Source organism: Anser brachyrhynchus, assembly GCF_964034855.1.
Source record: "Anser brachyrhynchus genome assembly, chromosome: 5".
In the NCBI taxonomy this organism is placed as follows: domain Eukaryota; kingdom Metazoa; phylum Chordata; class Aves; order Anseriformes; family Anatidae; genus Anser; species Anser brachyrhynchus.
Genome location: NC_137699.1, coordinates 56,688,599 through 56,700,281, shown reverse-complemented (window position 1 = coordinate 56,700,281; position 11,683 = coordinate 56,688,599). Strand labels below are relative to the sequence as shown.

At 39.1% G+C, this 11,683-nt stretch overlaps 1 long non-coding RNA gene across 1 annotated transcript in view; it reads left to right on the top strand.

Annotated features, from left to right (window-relative positions):
- Positions 1-250: 250 nt before the first annotated feature.
- Positions 251-11,683, top strand: part of LOC308195565 — a 17,298-nt gene continuing 5,865 nt past the window's right edge. Inside the window, exons 1-2 of the long non-coding RNA XR_013951613.1 lie at positions 251-982; positions 6,017-6,108. This is a non-coding gene — a long non-coding RNA (uncharacterized lncRNA). The remainder of the gene's footprint in view (positions 983-6,016; positions 6,109-11,683) is intronic.

Genomic DNA, 11,683 nt, shown 5'->3' with positions numbered 1-11,683 from the left:
TAGGTTGGATGTTAGGAAGTACTTCTTTACCGAAAGGGTTATTAAGCATTGGAACGGGCTGCCCAGGGAGGTGGTGGAGTCACCATCCCTGGAGGTCTTTAAAAGACGTTTAGATGTAGAGCTTAGGGATATGGTTTAGTGGAGTACTTAGTGTTAGGTCGGAGGTTGGACTCGATGATCTTGAGGTCTCTTCCAACCTAGAAAAATCTGTGAATCTGTGAATCTGTGAATCAGATTGCTCAGGGCTTTTACAAGTAAGGTTTTGAGCACCTCCAAGGATGAAGATTTCATTTCCTTTCTGGGCTCCTATTCCAGTGGTTAACCACCTTCATAATCAAAATAAATAAACAAAACAAAACAAAACAAAATAAAACAAAACAAAACAAAACAAAATAAAACAAAACAAAACAAAACAAAACAAAACAAAACAAAATAAAATAAAATAAAATAAAATAAAATAAAATAAAATAAAATAAAATAAAATAAAATAAAATAAAATAAATGAAATAAATAAAACAAAATCCAAAGTGTTTCTCTTGCAACAACTTGTGACTCTTGCAATTTGTCTTTTAGCTGTGCTTTTCTGACAAGAGTCAGCTCTGTCTTTTCTGTAAACTCCTAGTCAGGAGATGAAGACAAAAATAAGAATCCCTCCTACACTTTTTTTCTTAAGGCTGAGTAAACCCAGCTCATACAATCTCTCCTCATATATCACATGCTGTAACCCTTTGTCATTTTAATGGCTTTCTGCTGAACTTAACCCTGCCTATCAGTGTATTTTTTGTACTGGGGAGCCCAAAATGGGCACGTTGCACCAGTTCTCTAATTGATAGGGATATGTGTGGCTCGCATGATGCTGGTAAACTTAAACTCCCGTTATTTTCCTTCAAGGTCAACCTAGCTTTTAAGCAGAGTCTGGAGTGAAGTTGAAGCTCAAATCTGTAGATACAATCCAAGATGTTTTTACTGCTCCACATAGTAGGTAAGGAGGTGCAAAATCATTTGTGTTATAAAAAGACCTCATATTTTATTTTTTTTTCCTTCATGAAATCAGAGGTCTTAGCTTATGAATTCAAATCAGTTCCTACATATTGGAGCCATTCTACATTTAAGCACAGAAGGAAAGGAACAGGTGAGTGCCAGCTCACAGTGATTATCGCTTTCCTTTTCCATTGCTGACTATTTAAATCAACTTTAGCAGTTGTAAACCTGCAGCCAGTTTGACACGTTCCAATGCCTTGCTTGTCCCCATAGTCAGTGCAGAAAGCTCCAAGCACAGCTGGAAGCTGAAAGCTTTGGTAACCTTTGTGCAAAAGCCACACGTAAAATGCAACATGCAAAATGTATTTAAATTAACATAGTTGTGCCAGGATCCTGGGACTGAGCTGGAAGATCCAAAACAGATAAATGCTGCAGTGAGCATTTGTCCCCCTCCAGAGCACAGAGCTTGCACACATGCCCTCAGCACCCCATAGAGCTCCTTGGTAATGAGCATGCTTGAGGAAAACAGAAAGACCAATCTTCAACGGGTGGATAAAGAATAACGAAAAACTGAACAGCAAGACCAGAAGACCCACTAGCATTTGGGATGCATTAGACATTCTCCTGAAGCTCTGCTGCTGTTTTAGTTTTCTCTGAAGGGAGTTTTGTTTGCATGCTCCAAGGCTGCTCTGCAATGCAAACTATAGTGCACATAAGTGGGAATGATGGGAATATTCACTTCAAAAGAACTCTCCTGATCTGAACTGAAGTGCTAGAAGCACCGAAGTGTATCGTAAGTCCACCTCCAGTCCAAGGCTATGAAACAATAGGAGCAGAAGGATCTTCCCATTCTGTTAAGGAAGGAAGGATCCCTTTCTGTCTATTTGACACCAGATATCATGGTGCATATTTTTGTCACAAAAAGGAAGAAAGTATGCTTTGGAACATGTTCTAATTGGCTTTTAGTGCACAATTTAAACTCTGTTTTACACTAAGAAAGATGACGTAAGAGATGTCAATGTCTATTACTTATGCCATACAAATCTATCAGACTAGGGGATGTAGTGTAAAATGCTCCTTACCAATTTTATTTGATGACTGGGGTCAATAGCTGGGTGGGTGCTTGTTATTGCAGGCTGAGAAATGATGGTGACTTGGGATGTTTTGTTTATGTCTTTAATGTGGGTATATGCAGCTGTATATTGTCCTGAAAGACAAGGCACAGTACATATTAAACATCTCTACTCTTCACAATGTGGCGTTTGCAAGCATAAAATGTCATTCATTTAAATTACCTACTTTTCATTAAAATGATGATCTCTAAATATTGCTTGGAGCTTGAATTGTACTCCTGTTGTTGGAATTTATTGAGTATCACTCCACTGTGTGAAACACTGTAATAATGAAAAGCAATGCATTGGAGCTATGATATAAAGGACATACTTTTTATGATCTGATACTGTACCTGTTATATAGAATATCTGTTCAGAATAGACGTGACAGACTCTAGAGACACGACTGGTGAATCACTGAGCTCTGCACTTCTTCCAGTCTCTCTCCAGGATGCTATGATGTGCCTGTATACACTTGTAAATAACTCTGACATTAGATCTGCTCTTCTCAGGGATGGGGAAAAAGAGAATAAGGGCAGGTACCAGGAAACTGCAGTTATTACTGAGGAACTACTGAGCCAAGGAAAAAATTGCTTTAATTTCCTTTCTAGAAGTGGATGAATACATTCACCGCCAACAGTCTGTGATTCTCTCAAATGTTTTCATTCCACTAGGCACAAAATAATATCTGTGAAAAATCCTCATTCAGTCAGGAGGAGTTCACTGTGTGGGCCATTTTAGATTCTTTGTGTAGCACATGGGTCAGGTACTGGGCCCCTGGGCTCTCCAAAAGCTTTCCCTCTACAAATGTAACCACCGGTCAGTGCATACATTGTGTTCCAGGCCACTTCCAGTCGATTTAGGAGGAATACTGAACCCATTGCAAATCCTATCTACAGACGTCAGTCTTCTAACTACAAATGAAGAGAGGTCCCTTGGCTTTGGGTGTGGAGGCTCCTGGTAGCTGACATGGCTTTTGTGGTGGTCCCTGTTTAGCCAGCATCTGTGGGATATCCAGCTGACCCACCTGTTTCCCCACCAGTTTCACTACCAGTCCCAATTCATCTGACAGGTATAACTCAAAATAGTGACAAGAAGACCAGTACACCACTGATGATGCTGAGCTGGACTTTGTGTTAGTGCTGTGTAACACGTGGATCTAAGTCCCTATTTTTGTGGGTGGATGCTATGTTTTGAAAGTCAGACAGTATTATAGTCCAGAATTCATATAACAGAGAATGAGTGTGCTTTGTAAAGTTAAAAAAAAAAAAAAAAAGCAATAATGCAAAGACGTCAAACATCCAAATAAAAACCTGCATTTGAACAGTCTCTGCACTTATCTGTTGGCCAGCTTCCCCCTACTTTAATATCTTTATTTTCTATTGTGTAAGCTACTAAATATATTGCAGTAGTTTCTGTAGCTGTCACAGGAATGGCAGGTGTTTTTACTCCTCAGGGATAATATTCATCCCTCTGTCTATCTCTTAATGTACTAATGCAACTCCTTTCCTACTGTACCTTGTAATCTTTAGTGTAGCTCCCCTTACAACATCCCTGGAAGGTAAGCAAATACTGTGTGGTAAGGAAGCGCTTTTCATGTTTAATAGGAGAAGTGAGACAAGAGAGAGATACGGGACAGCTGGGTTTTTACAGCATGTAAACCTCTATTGCTCATTTAGAAGAAAAATAAAACCTCTGCAGAATCTTTTCTGATTCATGCAGTAAGGCTGTGGCAGATTGAGGAGGTGAACCCAGCATGCCAGCTTCAACCCCCAGAGTGGGCTTCACCTGCAGATGCCACAGCACTCCCTCTCCAGACAGACAGGGCTTCAGCCCTAACTGGCAATGATACCAGTGGTTTTCTATTTGTTCTTGGCCCATCACCTACAGCAAAGCTGAAATATACAAAGATTTCCTCTCAGAGGGTGCAGATACTTATCATAGAACCACAGAATGTTTTGGGTTGGAAGGGACCTTAAAGCCCATGTAATTCCAACACCCCTGAAATGGGCAGGGACACCTCTGACCAGACCAGGTTGCTCAAAGTCCCATCCAGCCTGGCCTTGAACACCTTTGGGGATGGGTCAGCCTGTGCCAGTGCCTCACCAGCCTCTGAGTGAAACTTCCTTCCTGATATCTAATCTAAATCTATCCATTTTTAGTTTAAAGCCACTACTCCTTGTCCTATCACTCCACTCCCTGACAAAGAGTCCTTCCCCAGCCTTCCTGTAGTCCTCCTTTTGGCACTGGAAGGCTTCTATAAGGTTTCCCCAGAGCCTTCTCTTCTCCAGGCTGAACAATCACAACTCTCTCAGTCTTTCTTTATATTACTTTCCTTTCCAAATAAATCAACACTGATTTTTTATTCAGGACTGGCTTCTCTATCTAAAACTTAACAGTGAAGAAAATAACTTAATAGAAGAAAGAAGTATAAGAAAGACGTGCAAAAGCAGGTCAGAAGTAATCAACAGCATTCAACCTTCAAGTGAAGAGCAAGCTAACTGGTTTCATTCTGTTTTGCTAAAAGATATTTTTTAATTGTCCAGACAAACCATAGTTGTCTAACATAACATTTTCCTTCAGATTAATTACACCTGTTTTCTTTAGATAACATGTAGAATCATTCAAAAACACTCTGAGAGTGCTTTACTAGTATAATACGAGTGGCTTTTGAAAGTGCCAATTCTTGTGGAAGAACTGAACAAAATTTTTCTATCAAGTAGTAAAAGCATTTTGATAGACTATGACATTCTGTTTATCAGCACAAAGCTCTTTTTTGTTTCAATTCAAAATGTGTCATGTGGCATAGGAGATGATTACATAAAAAGAAAAGAGGAAGATAAGAAATTAGATGAAAAAAAGCGTAGGTAATCTGTATTTCAACTTTGCATATTTTGTGTTTTGGTTTAGGTTTTGTTCTGATGAAGGCATGAGCAAATATTGGAGTGAAAGCATATTCCACTGGATAGCAAAACCTTGATTTACAACAGCCACTCATAGGAAATAAGAGCTTTCTTCTGTGTTCATCCTCTTATAATTTCAGATTGCCTTTGAGGATGTTTTTTCTATTTGAACTTTAGAGAGCACAAAGCAGGATTTTTTAGAATATTTACATCACGTATTAAGCAAAATTCTGCATAGAGGGTGGCGTCAAGTTTTCACCTTTCTCACAGAGCGGTTTTAGTCTTCTATATGTTAGACTTCTCTACAATTGCGTCTAAATGTATGGCCTCTAATAATACAGTAGGCATATTTTCTTTCCAAGAAGTGGCCATCAGCTTTCAACTACTACCTGTTCTTTAAGTGTTGATTCCTTTCTGAAAGGTACCTTGGAAACAGCTAGCAGATAAGATAGAAATCCCTCTGTTCTCATACCCCTGCTGTTTGATTGGCGTGACTTGACAACTATGGTGGAGATACTGCCATTGCTTTCAGTTGCATCCTATTATCTGGATAACAGAAAGCAGCACTGCAATTAATGGTAGCTCATTAAAACATTGCATAGCTGCATATACTGCACAGTTTCCCCAGGATATTTCCAGTTTTATGGGTTCATGTTGTCACTGCTGTATACATTTATCTCATTTACACTAATAACAGTGCTGCTGCAGTCAGTAAATATATGATTATTTTCTGATCAAAAAGAAATAGTGATTCAATATACCTCAATTTTATGTTCTGTTGTAACAGGGTAGTAATGATGTATGGAGGTAATAGTCAAAATCTATTTACAATTCAAGGTGAAGAGCCAAGCTGCATAAATGTTACTGCTCATAAAGTTAGTGAATTCTTGATTTTTGAAACCAGCTAAGGTGGCTTTATTTATTAACAATCCTTTAATGGCTGGTGTCTCTGCTGTTCTTTGCATTATGAAGAAACAATGTATGGTAATTCATTTCTCAGAGACTTTACACTCTTAACAGATAGATGGCTACAAGGAGGAAAGGAAAGATTTTCTACAGATCCCTAAGGAACACTAAACTTTGCATGAAGTGGAGTTCCCAAGTCCATAAAGGTGAGATGGAAAGCTACTTTTGTAAGTAGCATTGAACACAGATTTAACTCTGTGCCTTAATTTATCAATTGTGCTTTAACTTTTAAGCATTTACTTTTCGGAGGCACAGGACAACAAAACAATACACATTAAGTGTGTATTAGAAGATAGGTGAAGAAAATGAACTTTAGGTGCTTGCTGCGTACTTGGGTTATCACTGTCTCTAGTGAAAGCTGCCTGGCAAATTCCATTAGATCTATTTTTCAGTTTTTAGAGCAAACAAGTTCAGGATGTAATTTCTCTTGCCAGAATTGCCCTCAAGCTGATTTTTTTTTTTTTTTAAGCTTTAGTTAAAATAGTCTTTGCATCTCTGGGAACAAAGAGAAAGAGAAAAACAAAAACATACTTTAATTTTGTCTGGAAAAAAAAAGTGCATATGTTCTGCTGGCAAACTCGTATGCCACTAGAGCTGGGAAGAGGGACTTGAAAATTAGGTTGGGTCTTACAATGTGAAGTGTCTATCTTTTATTCACCTGGTGGCTTTTGATTTTTTAATTCAGTCAATACATACTCATAAAAGACTTGTTAAAGTTTGGAAGCTAAAGCATTTGAAGAGTTCTTCTGCCCTGAGCATAGCCCTTTCTTTTATCCCCTCAATCGATAGTACAGAAAGCTCCATGGAGTAAACAAGTATTGTTACCATGGCTGTAATGGCTGAACCAAATTTCCCTACAATTTCAGCTCACAGCTGGAGATTACCATGGGAGAAAGCTTAGAAACTGAGAGAAAATAGATTTGTGTTCTTTACTGGTGATGCCAATACAATACAGAAAAAGAAGGAAAAATTTAGTGTAAATTGGGAAGTAGGGGCAGGTTGTGTGGGTATGGAAAAGAACAGGAAGGTTTAAGAGGGAGAGGAGAGGAGAGGAGAGGAGAGGAGAGGAGAGGAGAGGAGAGGACAGGACAGGACAGGACAGGACAGGACAGGAAAATGATGTGTGTGATTAGGACAGGTCTTCAGTACTATGTCAAACTGAAATGGCTTTTCCTGATGTGCTCATAGATGACACACAAAAGGACAGAGTCAATCCCAAAGACACCTTCCATCCAGATACCTGATTTACAACATTAACATCACAATTTTTCAATTGATTGTATCGGATGTTGTTTTGTGTGTCTGTCTGCAGACATGATCCAAAGCTTTATCCTTCTTCAACAAAAAAATAAATTTGAAACAAAATTCTTCAAACAACAAAAAAATCGGATACCAAAAATGTCCAGGACAAACTTTTTACATGTTTAGATTTGACTAGTGAAAAGAAACAAGTAGCAGCCATTCACTAAAATACCTGGGATGTTATTTCAGATAGAAATAGTAGTGTCTCCTAGCATAACTTTCCTCTTAGCAAATATTTCTTTGTATCACACTAAACTGGTAGAATGGATGGCTATTCTGAAGTGCTCAGTATTTTCATTGTATTAGTTCATCAGTTACACAGTGGGCACCAATTAATTTAAAACAACTGCCTTAATTAAACAACAATAATTTGTAAAATCTCAATGTGCGATGCAGAATCACCTGGATCCCAGAGCCTTAAGAACTGGAGGTGACAAATGGAAATTCTGCTTTACTGTAAATGACTAAAAAACAAAGGAAAATCCAGAGTTACCTGAATCTCTTCACCAGATTTTTTACTAGGCAATGGTGACAGTGATGTTACTGGTGCTTGTGGATCTTTCTGTCCCCAGAACCTCACTATTTTCCTTCCTTTTTACTTTTGTTTAAAATCCCAGACATTACTTGCAATCTGCTCTTCTCATAAAGAGGTAATATGCTACTGCATTTTCTCCTGCTCAAGCCACCATCCTTCTTTGAAAGGCAAAGCACTCATTTTTTTCTTGCAGAAGGATGATTCCAATTTCTTTTTGCTATTCTTTAACCTGCTCTGCAGATGGTGTAGTAAAATTCATTATGGATGTTGTCATTTTCCCTTTCAGTTCCACATTCACAAATAAACATTTAATTACACACTCAGTACAGAATACATTATAAAAGGTTATTTTACATGATCAGAAGCAGCTCGTTCATGTTGAGAGTAAAGCAGGTTGACAACAGAAAAGTGCAAGTTTATTGTTTTGAAGTAATACCATATCTGAGACAGAGCACACTATCTATTATGTGATTAACAGGCCCTCCCACCCGAAATTACAGATAAAATAGTTGGAAGTTTTTTATTATTTTGGGCTTCCACTTCTCCACGTGACATGGATATGTCAGCCAGAAAGATGTGCACTCACACACACTGTTTATATTACTTGATCCACATTACCTGTCTAGATTTCCAAAATACTTTTTTCCTTTACTGTTGGCAGTACTGTGGATGACCCTAGAGGAAACATTTATGAACTAGCATTCAGTTGCTTCTTGTTATTTTATGTGTTCAAAACGGCATCTTATGCTATGTGTTGTCAGTGATCAGACTGGGAGGTCTCAGTATGTCCCATCCTCTTTTCCAAAAGCTACGTGAGCACTTTCCATAGAATGTAACACCTACTGGAACAGCGAGGGGTTTTTTTTTTCCTTTTTGCTTTTGCCAGAGTTTTAAGATTTGTATCCATACTTCCAAAGACCCATTTTGACCGTTTACTGTAGACATATGTATGCAACTGTCTGAAATCTCCCCAGAGTTATCTGGCAAAATCCAAGCAGGCAGTTTCCCAGATTACATGGCTACATTTTAGCCAGCTGCTCCAGGCTAGATGCACATCCAAAGGGCACTGCTTTAAATTTCAAAACCCTTATCCAGCTTTCCTGTAGCCTGCCTTATGTGGCCAACAAGCTACAGACATAAAAACTGCTGTCACTTTGTTTCAGTGTGTGTCTCTTCCTTAACTTCCTTGCCTCTTTTTCCTTATAGACAACATTGTATTCATTCATCCTAACTTCAAGAAACTTATCTGAAAAACTAGTTTGTACCACCATCCCTCATGCTTCTGCCAGTTCCTACACGTCACGAAATCATAAAACACATACACATCATAAAATACTAATAATGCTAAGCAGAAACAACAAAGGATTAGTCCCTTGACTGACTAATTATTTTCTCCTAGAAAGCTAGATCAAGGTCCTGATGGTCATCTTTCCATCTAAGACATTAGTCTTTGCAAACTGGGCATGGAGATGAGTCACTCATTGTTACTTTCTAACTTCTAAGCTTTCACCTGTTGGTGGAATTTGTTTTTCCTCCAATAGCTCAGATTACCTTCTTCTGAGAACAAGAGATTTCTGCTCTTTGAGAGCATCTTTGTAATTTCCTGTAATTTCACTGTGGGAGTTGAGATGGGTCTCCAGTTCCAGCCACAGTTTGTCATGCTCTGCTATGGAAAGGGGAACCCGAAATCTGATGGGTCATCCTGTCCTTGGGGTGAGCAAACCTCTGTGATGCTTGCTCCACAGACGACAGAGAGGGGAAGTTAGCAAGTACTGTCGCTCCCAGGTTGTGATCTTTCTCCTTGAGTACAAAAGGCTGTTGCGCACACTGGATGATAGATCTATCCTTCGGTTGCATTTCAGTTGCTGTCATCCAAGGAGATGAGGGTGGTCCAGAACGTACATGACCTTTGGCATGGGGAACACATTCCATATTTCCAGGTTTAAGTGTTCAACCAACCCTCTCCAGCCAAGAACTTAGCTCAGAAATAAAGTCTGGTTTCAAAGTCTCATCTACTGATTCATTCACATGCCTAACTAAATCTCAGGTTCATCTGAGGCATGCTTAGCCTCTTACACCTAGATTTTAGCCTTCACAGTTGTTAAATGTGTTAAAAAGTTCTTCGTGTGAAATCTACAGCACTTCTTGGCTTGTATTTCCAGACCACAGAGTCGGCATGCAGACCTTGCTTTTACTGAGGTTGTGGTTGCAATTCAGGAGTCACTTAGCAGGGTTACAGCAAGTCTTCAAATGCCAGTGGTATGATTTTTTCCCACCATGAGAACCACCCCATTTGGGCTGCCCAGGTGAGAAAAAGGGGAAGACATTAGGTCACCTGCTTTGCCCTGATCTGTTGAACAAGTGTTAACCATCTGACAGTGAATGACCATAAAGGATAGCCAGAAAGCCTGCTTCCAGTCATGACTAAAATCTTCTTGCCAACATCTATCACTTGTTCAGGACCCATGGACTGAAGATCAGGGAGGGACAGCTTTCCTTAGGACTCTCTGGAATCCTTCACCACCAGTGGGATAACCAGCTGTGACTCCCTTCATTAGGAAGATACCAGGACACTTTCTTTTTCATTTCTTGCACATTCTCGATAACTTTCTTGACCAACATTAGGGCCTTGAATTAATTAACTCCACTTGCCATTCCTTAAGGCTTAACTTGGCCAGCAAAAGGATAATAGCAGTTTTACAACTGCCCAATTGCCTTTTAGGTTTCTCAGACCTCTAGGATATATTGGATATTGCATATATTTATATATGCATCTTTTTATATTTTCCAGAATTATTTCTTTTCACCTGTTTGTTTCAAAAAGTTGTTAGATTCATATGAATACTCTCCTTGCTGCCCATTTCTTTCCCCAGGACAGTCCAGGTTTCCCTTTGTGCTGGCTAGCCTGCTCCTTTTAGCTGCTGGTGGCAGGGAAGGCTTTCTCTGGGATAACTGAGAAGATGTGGAAAGCGGTGTAGTGAACCATCAGCTTTATGTTGGGCTATCTTTGTGCCTGACAACATTAATTTTTCCTTCTCCTCTGTATTCTATCCTGTACTCCTTCAGAATGTCACCCTTTTTCTAATGGGTCACTTTTATTTTGACATATTTTGCTGTGCAAAGACATGAAAACAAGGTTATACAGAACAGACAAGTTATGGCTGATCTCCAGAACAAAACAGAGCATCTCAAGTCATGGCATAACGCTGTAAGCCCTGCACCATCGTGAGATTTGAGCATTGTGGAATGGGCAAAGCAAGATCTGGTCAGATAAGCAAAGAGATAGAAAATTTAAAATACAGGCAGAGACCTAGATGGCAATGTTTCCTTCTACAGAGGGAATTTTAAACGAGTATTTGACTAATGTTTCCAGAGATGAGACTGGTTGAATGCCAAAACACAGTTTTCATAACCTTTAAACCTGAACTATGTAATTGTTGCGTGAATCAAAAAAGAAACCAGTGACAGAGATGAACAAAGAAAATCTGTTTTGTGGAAAGGGAAAAGATTTATGTTGCAAGTAAGACGGCAAAAAGAGTTGGGGGAGTTAAAATGAAGCCAAATAATAATAATAATAATGTTGAAATTAAATTATTTCCCTAGGTTGAAGAGAAATTTCAGTTATAATTAAAAAGCCTATACGCATGTGACCTGCTGTCATCTAGAAACAATTATAATCCTTCAGTGGCAGAGAAAACAGATGCAGTCCCTCTGTATAGCTAAATTAAACCCGGTTCTTTCTCCCCCTTTGATAAGACATCCCAAAGTGAGCCAGCATACACAGCTATTACACACTAATTAGTGGGACAAGGCAGTCTCAGATTACCAAGCAGCAAAGCAGCCACATGGCCATAGCCCATTTCTGCCTGCGTATCTGTCCCCTT